The following is a 15,845-nucleotide window of genomic DNA, read 5'->3' on the forward strand; positions in this document are numbered from 1 at the left end:
TGAGGTTCTCCGGGAGGCTGTTCCACAGACGGGGGCCATAGTAACTGAAAGCCGCCTCCCATTTCTTTTAGAGCTAACTTGTGGTATGGTTAAAGGCCAGTGCGGAGGACCTCAGGGTCCTTGAGGGTTGATAAGGTAAAAGCAGCTCAGTTAGGTAAGAAGGCCCAGACCTTTGAGACACTTAAAAACAAGTAAAAGAACCTTAAAATCAATCCTGAAAGCACCGGAGCCAATGAAGCGATTTTAAAACCGGTGTAATATGCTCCGCCTCTGGTCCTCGTCAGCACTCGTGCGGCCGAGTTCTGCAATAGTTGTAAATTGGAAATGCTCTTTTTGGGAAGACCAGAGAGCAGGGCATTACAATAATCTAGGCGACAAGAGATAAAGCATGCATCAGTACCTCCGTGCTGGCCTGAGAGAAAGAGCGGACTCTGGCTATGTTCTTTAGATGATAAAAACCAATTTTGTTGTGTTTTTGATGTGTGGGATAAAAGTAAGCTCAGAGTCAAAATCACACCCAGATTTGTTACAGATTGTGATGTTCTAAAAGCCTGTAACTTTGGTAAAAGTCTCTCTTTCTGGCCTTCAGGACCGATGACTAAAACCTCTGTTTTGTCCTGGTTGAGCTCTAGGAAATTTGCTGCCATCCATGAATTTATGTCTGAAATGCAGTTAAAAAGGGCATCAATAGGCCCTGTGTCATCAGGAGACACAGCGATGTACAGTTGAGTATCGTCAGCATAACTATGAAAGCTGATGCCGTGACTCCTGATGGCGTCCCCAAGGGAAGCATGTACAGATTAAAAAGAGTTGGGCCTAAAATTGACCCTTGGGGGAACCCCACACTTTATCTCATAGTTCCTGAGGAACATGTATCCATACTTACAAAGAAGTGTCGATCTGTGAGGTGGGAGTGAAACCAGTTCAGAACAGTACCAGAGGCCGACCAGGTTCCTCAGTCTATTTAATAAAATGTGATGGTCTACTGTATCGAAGTGGCGGTTAGATCCAGTAGTACCAAGACAGTGATTTTATGGTTATCTAAGTTGAGCCTGATGTCATTTAAAATCTTTACAAGGGCCGTCTCGGTACTGTGATTCATCCTAAAACCAGACTGACACCTCTCTAAAATGTTGTTGTGGTTAAAAGTCATTTACTTGGTTAAACACAAGTTTTTCCAAGATTTTACAGAATGGTAAGTTCGATACAGGTCGATAATTATTAAAAATGTTGGGATCTAATTGCTCTTCTTCAGAAGGGGTTTCACCACCGCCGTTTAAAGGAGGTGGGGAAGACACCGTCTGAAAACAGTCTCATGTATATCAATTGTTCCTCAAAGAATGCATGAAACGTTTTAAAAATGGAGTGGGAATTGGGTCTAGAGGCAGGTTGTGGGCTTTACTTGGGAGAAAAGCTTCGACCAAGTGTCCTCGCATCTACCAGGGCAAAACTCTCCAGTGTTTCCTCGGTAAAATCAATGATCCGGGTGAGTGGACACTTAAATCTGATCACGGTAAAGGCTGATCTGATGTCATTGATTTTACTTCTGAAGTGGTCTGCAAAATCCTCACAAAGGCGTCACTTGGTATCTTGGAGGGTCTATTAAAATTTACGTTTGTTAAAAGGTCGATTGTGGAGAAAGAGGAATTTTGGGTTGGTTTTATGGTGCGTTGATTAATTTTGAAAGTGAGAAATTCTTGCCTGTTTGACAGTGTTATTGTAGGTTTTGAGGTGTTCACGGAATATTTCGTAGTGAACTGTTAACTTTGACTTTAGCCATCTCCTCTCAGCACTCCTGCAGTTTCTCTTCAGCTTTTTGATGTTCATATTTCTCCAGGAGGCGGTGTAGGTTTTGTTTTAACAGTCTTCAATTGAAGTGGGGCCACTGTGTCCAGTGTTGTCTTTAATTTATTGTTAAAACTGTCAACAATGAAATCACATTATGCTGTTAAAATATTCGCTGTAGTGCTCTGTGAAATCTGGATAAACTTTGCAGCAACTCTATAAGTTAGGTATCTTTTCCTCACTGATCTCACGACGGGGCCTCCCGTTGATTAAAACTGGTGACTGTAAAAAACACACAAAAGTGGTCAGACACAGCCAGATCCACAACAGATGGCCCACCAATGGACAGGCCATAAGTTATGACCAGGTCCAGGGTGCGCCCCCTGCTGTGAGTTGGCTGTGTGACATGCTGTCTAAAATCTAGGCAGTGTAAAAGGTTTAAAAATTCTCTGGACACTGTGTCTGAGGAGTTGTCCATGTGCAAGTTAAAATCACCAGTTATTAAAATTCTATTGTATTTACTATAGATAATTGATAAAAGTTCGGAAAATTCATTGATAAAAGATGATGAGTACCTGGGTGGTCTGTAGAGCGGTTAAGCAAAAAGAATGGGGGTTGCTAAAACAAAGGCATGATACTCAAATGATACGAAGTTGTTAAAAATACTTCATTTGAGCACATGGTAATCTTTGTAATTGAAGCAGTTCGCCTCCTTTTTGCCCTCTCGAGTTGAAAATAAAAGTTAAAATTTGGTGGGAAGCCTCAGTGAGAGCGACAGGTGCATCAGTGCCAAGCCATGTCTCTGTCAGTAGAATGATGTCTAAGTCGTTGTCTACAATAATATCATTTATAATAAATGATTTGTTTAAAAGGGAAGCGCACATTCAGGACAGCTATTTTAGTGTCTGCACTGGACGTGTGCTTGTCACCTCAACTCGGGGGATTTTTAAAATACAGTTATTTCTATGAACAGACCCTGGTCTTACCTGTCTGTTGTTTGTAATTCTGGTTTCGATTGTCTGAATATTATCCTGCGCCTGTATAGTGGCGGGTGACAGTGGAGGTGAAGGTAATTGGGAGGCAGGGGGTCTGTAAGTGCGTGTGTCATTAGTGAGTCAGGAGGAGGTGTGGAGCATGAGCGGATAGTCAGTCAATGTTCACAGATAAAAGATGTGAACCATTCTTGTTTGGGTGGAGGCCGTCGTGTTTGAAAAGGTGGGGCCTGTTTAAAAAAAGCTGCAAAGTTGTCAACAAATGGGATACCTTTTCCCAGGCAGTATCCCTTCAACCACGATGCAGCTGAAAGGCGGGAGGTGGTGGCGTCACCGTAGCAGGGGGGCGGGCCTGAGATAATTAACGCTTCCCGTGTCCAGCAGGTGGTCAATTAGGGTGGCGAAGTCCCGTTTAAAGCTCCGACTGCTGGTATTTTGATGGTTGATGCCGGCCTCCAGGACCAGTGTAGAAGCTGAGCTATGCTGAGCACTCAGCTGCAGAAGCGGAGGATGCAACGATCCTTGACCCGTGCGCCAGGGGTGGCAGAAGGTCCGACCGCCATGCACTGCCACGTGCCTGACCATGGAGGTCCCAACCACCAGCACAGAGGGGCAGGTGCGCCTCTCCAGTGCGTGCTTGACTGGGCCATGGATGGTGGAGAAGGCGGGGCCGTGTGGCTCCGTGCCTCACGGAGAATTCCCAGAGTAAGCCCCAGCGGAGCGCTGTTGTTGTGCGAAGCATACGAACACTGGTCAAATCAGACCCGTTGGGACCCGAATTGGTGTCGATTCGCGGGAGCGAGGGGCAGCCACTGCCCGTTGAGGTATCGAACCCGGCTGCTATGGGTGGTCATGCGGGATGTCTTGGACAGCGTTCTTCAGCAGCCTCATACGCGTGGCCGAAGACGTTGCCCGGGATGGCAGCTGTTGGTCCCGGACAAAGAAAACCATGATGTCTTGTATTTTGGGATATTATGGGTTTTACACAGATGCCAAAGGTGAGCTAAAGAATATTACTGAGCCTATCTGCGTACCTGGACCACCACTGGGATCAACCATTCACAGCTCTCTGACATCATTAGTGCGCTGCTCCTGTACTTCTTTCAAAATCCCTTTGTGCTAAGCTAGATTTTATAATTGAAGTTAATATAATGGAACAAAATCCTTGGTAACACTTAACAAGTAAGCTACTGCAAGATTAGCGAGTTAGATTGTTAACTGGGCTATGCTAACTGCTAAGCTTGCCATATGTTAGAATATTAGCAAGTTAGCTTTCTCACAAGGTAAGCTAAGGGTGATAATATTATATTGCTGTTGCAACAACCTGTCATGAAGACATTTTCACTCCTTTTTTAAAGCTAATTCAAAAGTTATTTTTTTTGCAAGACTGAAGTGTAAGTGTTAATTCAGGACCATGATTGTCATGTTGATCTTGGATTGAGTTGTTTACACTGATCCAAGATCAACATGACAATCATGGTCCAGGATCAAAATAAACAAATTATCCAACGTGGCAATAATAATTAATACTAAAAATTTTGAAAATGCAAAAGGCTCCAAGAAAAAGGAGAGAAAAATGTATTCATGACAGGTTGTTCCAACAGCAATATAATATTATCCTCACTAACGTTAGTGAACAAAATTCTGTCCCATTTAGAAGTTTACTCTTTAGCATAGCCTACATAGTAAGAAGGCTAAATCACTAATATTTAAGCATATGGCAAGCTTAGCAGTTAGCATAGCCCAGTTAGCAAGCCAACTCACTAATCTTGCAGTAGCTTATTTGTTCAGTTTCCCCAAAGATTTTTTTCACTTGTAGGCCCACTAACTTTTGTTAATTAGCGTAACTCTAAAGAAGCACAAAGGAAATTTGAAAGAAGCACAGTAGCAACACACTGATGATATCGGAGGTTTGTGATTGGTCAAACGCAATGTTGGTCTAGGAACGCAGTGTTGGATGTTAATCCAGGAACATCCCCCAATTAGCTGAACTGTGTTGTGCGAATAAACTATTGATGGAAAATATCAAAATAAGATTTATAATTTAGTGTTATGATGTTGTGTTGTGTGGTACATTTATAATTCCTTTGCATGTTCTCCCTCCTAATCGATAGACATCTTCTGAAGTGTGAACTTCAGAATCTACACAAGATGAAATAGTGTGTCTTATCTGTGTATTTGAGTGTAATTGTGTCAAATTGAGTTGGCCCAGGGTGTGATAACGATAAGCTTTCACATTATTATATGCAAAATGATCAACAATATCACCTTTTTCTGTTATGTCCTTAAATGGAGTGTGCAGCTACAGTAATGTGTTCCTGCACACACCAATAAGACAATATTAGAAACAAAAACTGTCCATACACAGACACACCAAGCACATGGTTTCTAAAACACTGGATGAATATTTCTCCGCTGTGCAAACGTGGTAATAAATGGTCAGAGCAGATAACGAAGCCGCCAGAGGCTTATTAACAAATATCACATCATTAAAGTCTGAACTACACCGTGCTCTCTCTGATTCACTGTTGATCCAGCCCTCACATAGGTACTGCAGAGACATGACTGATAACATCGCATCACATTTTGCAGCATTAGAAGATCGTCATCATTCTGCACACGTATTACTTCCTTCTTTGGCTTTGTTGTGGGTTTTAGAGAATACAGTGAGTTTTTGGTAAAAATAGACCAGTGTGTGTGCGTGTGCGTGTGCGTGTGTGCGTGTGCGTGTGTGTGTGTGTTGAGGGCAGCAGTCAGTTGGAATGCAGAGGTCTTTCTAGCCTCTGACTTTTGACCTCAGGTTCCTTGGCTGACCTCCACACCCTGACCAGTGTTAATCCATACTCCTCTGGAACAGCTCAGACTGAACAAGGAGAAAATGGTACATTCTCTATATGAGTTATCCACTTTGTCCACATTGCCATTGGTGTGCAAAACATGTAAATATCTACTTTCCTCCCTATATTTCCATACAAATAAATGTCGACCTCCTCCATGTTTACTCTCTCCCCTCATGCCTAATTAATGTGATGTAGCAATGTCCTGCTGTGACTACTTTAAAGCCTGTTTACCCTTTGGCACCTGCTCACACAACTGATTCAGGACAGCCAGAGCCATACTGGTCATCATTCTAAGGGTCCGTTTACACGGCAATGGTTCTTGCATTAAATTTTTTGTTGCGGTTTGGCCTTTCATTCACATCACAACTGCATTTTGGGGTCCTGAAAACACAAACTTTTGAAACTGACTTCAAGAGTGTAATACTTGAAAATGCCACCCTCTCTGTCTCTGTGTAAACTGGCATTGCGCGGATCCTGTGCGTACGGTGACGTCATGGCTGCACTTTGTGCATGCGCCTTGTTTTCTTCTATGGTGTGTCATTACAAAGTTACGCCACCAACAACTGGCTACGGTACAAGGTGCCACCTCAGTTTTTAACCATGTATACACATAAACACACCAATGGAACAGCCATAAGGAGCAATTTGGAGTTCAGTATCTCGCCCAAGGATACTTCAGCATGTTGACTGGAGGAGCCGGGAACTGAACGGCCTACTTTCTGATTATAGGACAACCCGCTCTGTTACTTAGCATTATGATAAAAATAATTTTTACACTTCTCGTAGCAGTTACAGTAAGTCTAATCTACACAATCATTATTTCCCCAAATCCACTGTGACTGCAAATCTGATTAAGTTCTGAAGCTCTTGGGAATTCCTCCTTTGAGTCACCTTCTGTGAGAACAGAACCAAATATATGATAAGAGCTTTACTTTCATTATTATTCACCCTGACTTGTATAGAACTTTTTTATGAGAAAGATACAATCATTAACAAGCAAAAATGTGACTACAGGTCCTTCACTTCTCAAATATCAAGAAGGCTGTTATATTTTCCCACCACAGGCGTGACACAGTCTGCTGAGCGTGAACACAATGCCTGCTCTCATACACCAGTTTGTTTTTGCGAACGTGTCGGCTGATTCACGCTGGATAAAGTGTTGTCTTGGTCCCAATCTGTCTCTCTTGAATTTTTTAGAAGCCGCAGGATGAGCATTCTGTGCAACCTCTGCAGACAAACTTTAAATAAGATCCAAATCTAGAAGTCCATCATTGTGGTATGCCTGCTGAGGTGTGTCTATATGTGTGTGTGCGTATGTAAGTGTGTGAACATGTATTTGTGCATGATGTGTGGGCAAAAATGGCATTTAATCACTTCATGGGTCACTTTTCAGACACAAGTTGGATACAATTTCCTCTGTGGACAAATAGCTTTACAATTTATTGCTGATTAATGACCTAAAAAAGACACCGGGGAGAAGCCGCAGCCAAAGACTCCTACTCACTCCTCTGTCACTAAATCACGGGCACAAACAGAACAATAACAGAGAGGTGAAATCAGAGAGAGATTTATATTCACTGCTTTTATAGCTGTTGGACTTGAGTCATATTAGCTCAGCTTTTTTTCAGCCACAACAGTGACCTCGCTGCATTCCCCTGAGTGCACAACACTGTGTGAGATTCTGTCAAGACAACATTAACAAGCTGTTCAGTTTTTGTTTATTACAATTTACATAAAACGTCTCTGCTGGCAAACAGGTGAGATATCGTGCATTTTCTTCTTTTTATTTTTCTTAACATTCACCTTTACACCCAGTTTAATTTGAAAGATTACTACTGTCTTATTTTAATTTCACAGTTTTAATTAAATCAAGCAGCATCCTGCTTGTGCCAAAAACTGCAGTTTCTCTAATGTCCACTTGAAGCTGGCTCCAAGAGTCAATCCCCATAGACCCTAAAGTTAAAATGTCCAACTGTATAGCAGATATAAACATGTTCACAGCCTGGTACAAAAAACGGTTTTGGTCACTATTTCTAATTTCAACATTCATGACAACTCTACAGAGGATAAATCTGTATAACTCCACTGTTTAAATGTTATTAAACCTTAAAGTTGCGTACAATTAAGTGAATGCCTGCTTTTATTGACAGTTGGGTGCTGTCCGCTGACAAATCGCTGCCACTGTGACAACTTCTTTAGGTAAGAAGTTGTCACAGTGGCAGTGTGTGTTTCTACCTTTCATGAAACTTAATTGTAACATTTTGGTCGTCTAAAAAAAAGTCCCGTTTAGCTAAGAGACCCCCTAAGGCAGTGGTTCCCAGCTGGTGGGTCACGGTCCAAAAGTGGGTCCATTCTGAATAGACTATGAGTGACTTGTGAATGTTTGTGGCTTGTGAAAGTTTGAAAAATAAAAAAAAAAAACACACTTTATTTTGAAGTGCAGTACATTCCTGGCAAAGAGCTTTTATTTGGAAGTGCCATTTGTGTTTATTCTTGCAATACATTTTATTTATTTGTGTTCCATGCCAACGTGTTGCTTACATTTTATAAAATGAAATTGAATATTTGGCAGTTTATCTTATGTGTGAATCTTGAACTAATAACTAAGGAGAAATCTGGACCCTGATTGGACCAGCTAAGAACCACTGTTCTAAGGGGTTGGTTATTCAACTTTTCTGGAAAACACATTTTGTTTCAATATTTTTAAGACGGTTTTTTACTCACGAAAATTAGCATTAGCAATGTCAAAGTCAACCATATCTGTAAATGCATCGTGCTAACTAAGCTAGCAGCTAGCGTTATTACTACCCTCTTGTCCAAATATGGTCACTTCTGGTTCCATAACAGGAGCCGTAAAACTGGAACTCAAGGCTTCAAAACAGGAGTCTACAAACCAATGGTTGACAGCATGATGAGTGTTCTGTATGGTTGGCAACATTATGTATTACATTTGAAGTAGGAATGAATGACCTTGGGGCCAAAAACAGAGTTGGGAAGTTGGAAAGCATCAAGACGGACTAATGGAATGTCAGATTTAGTGTTTTTGTAGGATTTGTTGACAATAAGAAGAATACAGAATAGCATCAGTCATTAATTCCACTATGATACATTGAATATATCATCACACAGTGTTATTGTTAGACAGCACTGAATCTTTTCAAGTGTGGATTTGTGCCAAAGGGTTGTTACTTAACATCGAGGCACAGTGGTGTTAAAAAAATAAATTTCTATACTTGTAATGATCTGCTGTTACTCCGCACTCGCAGAAAGAAAAGCCTGAATAATTGAATCAGTATGGGAGGTCTGTGTGGGTCTCTGCTTAGTACTAACAAGACATTTCAGTTCAGCAGTGTGAACCTTCCTATTGTGTAAACACCACACCACGAGTTCCTGTCAATGACCCATGAAGTCACTTACACACAGTGTAAATCTCACCTTCACACAATGCTCTGTTTTCCCTCATAATAGCAATTACAGTTGAATAAATGTGAGGGAGCACAGAGCCGAACAAGAATGTGAATGAATGGGTACCAGTAAGTACCAGTGTTTTCACAGCACCACGGTCGCATATTTTCCCGATGTTTGCCTGCGCTCCCACTGGCATGCCACTGCGCAGGTTGTCCCAGTGTGAGGTTGCGCGGGCCGTGTCAGGTGTCCACTGGGGAGCTGTAGGCTGCACGGCACACAAGCGTCAGCTGCCTCATTTACTGCCACTAATTTACTGGAAATGGGCTGTGTGGGGGGCACGGGGGTTATGGTATGTGTTTGCTTTACACATGTCCCTGTGTGTGTAGTGGCCTGCAAAGCATGTGTGCCTGCGTGATTAACCACTGTAGGGTCATTATTGTCATTACTGTAGCAGGAAGCTCAGTTTAGTGGGTTTTACTATACACAAATACACTATTTCAGTTTTAGTAACAACAATTTTTTCGTGGCAGCACTCCAGCCTGCTTCTCCACACTGTAGACATGTCGACTGACTTTTTCTGAATGTAACTATAACTGACTACGAGCCTACTACAAAAGATCTGAACAGCCCCTTTAACATTAAATTTCTCCTATTTTTCATCTCAGTATCACCAAGTGCATCATGCCGTTCAAGCTCATCATTAAAGCTATATAATATTTACAATAAATGAAACATTCAAACCAATCAATCATCTATGGCCTTATCATCCATTTAAATGGCAGTGTTCTATGTCTGGCTCATCATTTGACACAGTTCACCCAAATTCAGCCTGACATTGTAAAACTTTCTTTTGATTATTTCTTTTTAATTTTGGGACTCCCTCAAGAATTTAAGATAATAATGATTTTAAACTAGAAAATTTCCCAAAGAAATGTTGATGGGTGCCTGCTCCGCCAAGTTATATTTAGTAATGTAATAAAAGTATTAATAATAGCAGCTGAATAAACACCTCAGCCACACTCTGTGTGTACAACACATATTACATACTAAATATGGCAAATATTGCATACTACATTTGTCAGGCACTACATACTACATAAGGCAGTTACTACATACTGTAGAGATAACAGTAGTAACAGGAGTAGTAACAGTAGCAGTAGTAATGGTAGAGGTAAAATGTTGATATATAATGTTTACATGGTCTTAAAAATGGAGCCTCTAACTCTAGTATTTTTGCACTGAAGATTCAGCACACACGTCTCTGTGTTTGTGAGTCATAATGTTCTAGAATAAAGTTTGACTGCACAGCATAAGTTTCCTCTAACTCATTCACTTCACTGGTGGAGGAGTTTTAAATAAGGAATTATCAAATCAAAGTATATGTGAGAAGAGTATGAAGCTAAAAAACTTGGTGTCACCTTTTAACTTGACAGATTTTGATACTCAGTGCTACAGACATATTTAGGTTTGTCCCAAATAAAAAGCACTGAGGTTAGACACACAGATGAAGTAACAAATATTTTGTTTTTCTCTAATAGACCCTACATTGTGTACAACTGTGTGTATGTGCGTATGTGTGTGTGTTAGTCAAAGATGTTAAGCAAGCCTTTGGCATGTGGCTCTTGCACAACAAATCCAAGTGGTCCACCATGCCTCTTAGCCCCACCGCCACCCTCTCACCCCCCCCACCCGCACTGCAGCTGCACAATGTGTGTGTGACTGAGAGTGTGTGTGTGTGTGACCACCCATGGTCTGTGCTGGCCAAGGATTAGGGGGCTCAGTCTAACCCAAACCTTTTTCTCCACCACTTAACGCAAAGGGCTAAATTGGTGCAGATGGCTTATGGTCAGGTAAGCTGGCGGCTCCGCCACTAGACGTATAAGGTAACTGTGTATGATAGGCGGCAGAGGGATATTGTGTGTGTGTGTGTGTGTGTATGTGTGTGTGGGTGCACGGACACGCCTTTGAGATGTTATCTGGAGCTCATTTCAGTTTTTTGACTGGCATGAATGTGCTCTTTCTGCCCTGCACTTATAAAAGAATTTATTCTCCATGCTCCGTCGACCCCTGAGTGCACGTGTGCAGGGAAACGTGGGAAACAATTTCAATTTAGCCTTCTTCTTTAGGAAATGTCCACCCCCCACCCACCCCTCATGCTTTCTCCCCGCATCCCCTCTCTACATTCTAATATGTTCCATATGTCACACTTGAAGTGTGTCAACAGGAAGTGATGCGATGACTTGGTGTAATGATGCGTTGGAACATTTCCTGCAGTAGATGTATATTAGCGTCCAGATGTTGGATTTAGCAGCTATTTCAAAAGAAAACAACTCTGGATAAAATTTGGTGACATCTGAACATGTCTCTGTAACGAGTTCTGACATCTTGTATGACGCTAAAAGCCTTGGTGAAATCTATAGCATGAATGGGTGCACTTTCCATCTTTAGTTGTGTCAGGAGGTTAATGATTTTACCATACACACTGTGCACTCAATCACACACACACACACACACTCTCTCAGACTGCCAGCTGATGCCTTGTTCTCTTATTCAACCTTGAGTCGTGAGAGAAAGAGTGAGAAACGTGGATGCGCACGCACACACACACACACACACACACACACACACACACACACACACACACACACACACACACACACACACACACACACACTTTTGCCTTTGTTTACAAGAGTAGGCTGAAGCAACAGGCTTCTGGTTTCAGGCGGTGTCTGGTGGGATTTAGTGCTGGGCCCCTGGAGCATAAACTGTGAACTGTTGACTGGCCCTTGGAATCCATCACCGGATGAGAGAACACTTAACATGTCTGACCATGAGACTCTTCCTCCCGAAAGGCAAACTAACTGGCCATTACCAAAGTCCACTTCTTGGATCACTGTTAGTTTAGACCAACCTGCTGCTTTGTGAAGAGATGGAAACTTTTTAAAATATCTAACTTCAGGTCTAACTTCACTAAACATGAGCTGTATCTGCATGACTGTATGCAGCCCATGGGTTTTTTCCCCCAGACAAAGTCCTCAATGAGACTCTATGGCTCTAACTGTGCACCCAAAAATTGCTTGCACATGTTAGATACTGCATATCATAATGCAATGAGATCTGATACAAATTATAAAGCTCTCACTCACCACTGTATGCTATAGTTCAGGGCAGGTTGGCTATTTTTCAACAACTTGGAGGCTCAGTCACTGGTATCTGTTTATTTATACAGCCTTACTGAGCAAACTCCTCTCATACATTTGCAATATGATTGAACAGAGATCTGACTGGTGCTATGGTTTGCAATCTCAAGGTCTAGTCTTGCTTTCTGTTAGTGCACGCACTGAGCTGGGAAAAAAAGCGTTTACATGAATATCCAATTTTCCAGTGAGTGAGGAAGATGACCGAGCTATCATGAAGAAAAATTGGTATTCATCAATAGTTACATGTAAAATGTCATAGTATCAAGATAGATTTATAAAGCTCAAAAAGGAAGTCCAAAACCTTTTATAATTGCATTGATTTTCATAAGCAGAGAATATATGTACTGCTCCTTTCCTTGCTGTTTCAATTGTCTTTATGCAAAAAACTAAAATCCAGATAGAGATAAAGAACCTCACACATAAAAAGGTGACTAATTTATCAATCCATCCCCTGTTTCAGGTTATTTTTAACCAAAACAGGCTACGTTTTCCTGTATAATGTGACCAAGGAGCTCCACAAGTGGTCTTAGAAATTTGGGTTACAAAGTTTGGGAATGGATGACAAGAACACATGGGACTGTTTAATTTATGTTCGTCTCATTTCTCTGATTAAGAGACAGAATGTGTCACCTGTTCCCGCTCACCACGCTGAATTTGTGGCTTATGGAGCAGAGTTAATAGGGATAAGTCTTATGATCCCAACTGCATCAACAATGCTAGCCTGTGGATTAGCTGCTGACATTTTTGGGAGAAAGCAGAGAGTGGGTTAACAACACAGAGGGATTAGACTGTCCTCTGTAGAAGACTGCTGTGGCCCCACAGCCGACATACGGCAGACACCCAGCTTATTGACTTACCAGAAGGAGCAGTGGGCAAGACCCTGCTGGGTCACAGTTTTGTAACATTTACTCAAGAATGCACACCATTCACTATCTACTTATGTGGGTAATGCATTTAAGCTGGTCAGCACTGAATGCTGGTTACCTTACTGTAAACACATTGTGCACATGGACAGCTTCACATGCCACAATAAGATATTTAGCTACTAAATAAACGTAACGAACTGCTTTAATAAGTAGGCCACATTCTAGGCAATGGAAGATATGTAAATTTCATTACATGATTATCACATCCAAAATATATAATATCATAAACTGTATGTTAAGAAGTAACAGTTTTGTCATTTTGCAAACATGTCTATGTACTAAAACTCCTTCCACTGCCTCCACCACCTTCAAACATCCTGAAACACCTACTACAACAAAACAACAATGTGTAACCCAAGGAAACACACCCGATCCAGGATGAGCTCTTCGCATCACAGAGGATGGCTGTAGCCCTACACTGGCTAAACAACAAAAATTGGATTTTACTAGTGGACAGCTGCAGGCTTTAAGCAACAATGAATGGAATGGACCTGCACTTGTATAGCACTTTTGTAGTTGTCACATTCACCCATTCACACATGCATTCATACACTGGTGGCCAAGGCTACCGTACAAGGTATCTCCTGCTACTCAGCTTTTATACATTCATACACATTTACACAGTGATGGCACAGCTATCAGGAGCAATTGAGGTTCAGTATTTTGTCCAAGGATACTCTGACATGCTGACTGGAGGAGCGAGGGATTGAACTGAATTAGAGGATGACCAGTTGCCACAGCCGCCCTGATGAAGCTTGTGGATGGATATTAAATATTGCCTAAATGTCTCCATGATCGATTCTCGGTCTTTCAGACATATCCTTGGGAAAATAGTGGTCGCATGTAACAGACAGCCCCCAGGTTAAAAAAAAAGAAGGCCGTCGAGCCTTCGCTGCACCTACCAGCGATCAACGTTACCCTGACATTCACACAGAGACACACATGCAAAGTCTGAGGAAAGAAGTCGCATTTACACATTTTGTGGGGTGCAACGGAAGAGTAATATAATGAGTAATTTAACAGATTACTGTTGGCATGTAGTAATGAGTAAAGTAGATGGATTACTTTTAAAAAGAGTAAAAAGTTAAGATTAATAAATTATATCTTTTGAGTGATGAGCATAATTCTGATTATGGTGCAGAGATATCAACTGAGGTAAGCATTCTAACCAGCTAATCACGGTCTGTCCTGTCTTGTTATACCACTTATACCTCGAGAGGCCATAGTAATGCACTGTAGCTTCAAGTCAGCCCTCAGGATGAAGCGGTAGAGCTGCCCCGAGGGGTACAGCCTCTGGTTAGAGGCACAGTAAACACGATCAGCTGCTTCCAGCCAGAAACCACGTTTGCCAACAAAGAAAAGAAGTGATGAAAAGAAGCAAAACAAGAGTAAACATTGGTGTGGCTTCGCACCCCTGGAGACATCTTTTAGTGAGTTAATAGATGAGGCTTAATGCTGCAGTGACAACGTTTCTTTTAGAAGGTGAATCTTATTATCTTTAACTAGCAGGAAATTACCGAGTCATTCTGACTTTAGAGCAGGTTATGTTGGTCAATGGAGCAATCACTTTCTGCTGCCTCAAGACAGCAATACAGTGACAATGTCCCTGACCACACCTTATTTAATGCTAGATGTGACAAAGAAAACTGCATCAGTCAGTATGTTTACAGTTTAGTGGAGCTATGGTAATATATATATATATATATATATATATAAATATATATATATATATATATAAAACCAATGACTATAAATTAGATTGACCCAGCAGAAGTACAGTAAAATTGCACCCTTAAAAGTTAAAAGGGGCAAAGATGATTAATTGGGCAGACACTCAGGTGTAATTTAGCTGAGCTAATGTAACTTCGAGCCAAACATCAATGAAAACACACACTCAACACAAAAATGTGAACACATGCTCAAGCCAAATGTTACAATTAAAAGCCCAAACCACAAGCCTGAGTGTTGCCAAAATTGCACCTGGTTTTACAATAATTCCTGTGCTCATGTTTCAGCACCTACGAGTGTGTGTGTGTGTGTGTGTGTGTGTGTGTGTGTGTGTGTGTGTGTGTGTGTGTGTGTGTGTGTGTTCCGAGAGTGCATCCAGTTTGTTTGTTCGTTCTGTGATTTACAGCGCTTCATTATCAGCGGGCTGCAGGGGTTGTTCCAGATGCCTGCATTATCCAGTCATCCTTAAGATTTACTGTCAACAAGTTTCATCATCTTGCAACTATTCCCTGCTCTTTTTACTGTCTCCTTATGTAATGGATGTGCGTTACGCTTCATTGACTCAGTGCGTGCCTTCAACACTACCAACAAACACTCGTTAGCAACAAAAGCAGCACAGTGATGTTTTTATGTTGGATGACAAACTATGATCCATTTAAGTAAAAGAGAAAGTAAAAAAACATACGGAGCCAATAAATCACGTTGGTGATTCCGCTGATGTGATATAGGTGATTGAGGAATATTTTGTCAAAAAAACAAACAAAGAGTTTCCATCGAGCGCAGGGGTGTAAAAACAGACTTATGTGATCTGACTTCCATAAAGATGCTTTAAAAGAAAATGTATTCTGTAAAGTTTTTCACTAACATAAAGAGGATGCTCAAATAAAACCCGGCTGTCTCTGCAGTAGAGAGATGCAATACTTTTGAAATTGGTGCTCCATGACCAGAGAAAACAAAGAAAAA

General features: G+C 41.4%; 1 protein-coding gene across 2 annotated transcripts in view; it reads right to left on the reverse strand.

The window, feature by feature from the left end:
* dlc1 (DLC1 Rho GTPase activating protein) overlaps positions 1-15,845 on the reverse strand; it is a 133,799-nt gene that overhangs the window by 82,181 nt on the left and 35,773 nt on the right. The window lies entirely within an intron of this gene.

Source organism: Plectropomus leopardus, chromosome 3, assembly GCF_026936395.1.
Source record: "Plectropomus leopardus strain MGB_pleo_1.0 chromosome 3, ASM2693639v1, whole genome shotgun sequence".
NCBI lineage: Eukaryota > Metazoa > Chordata > Actinopteri > Perciformes > Serranidae > Plectropomus > Plectropomus leopardus.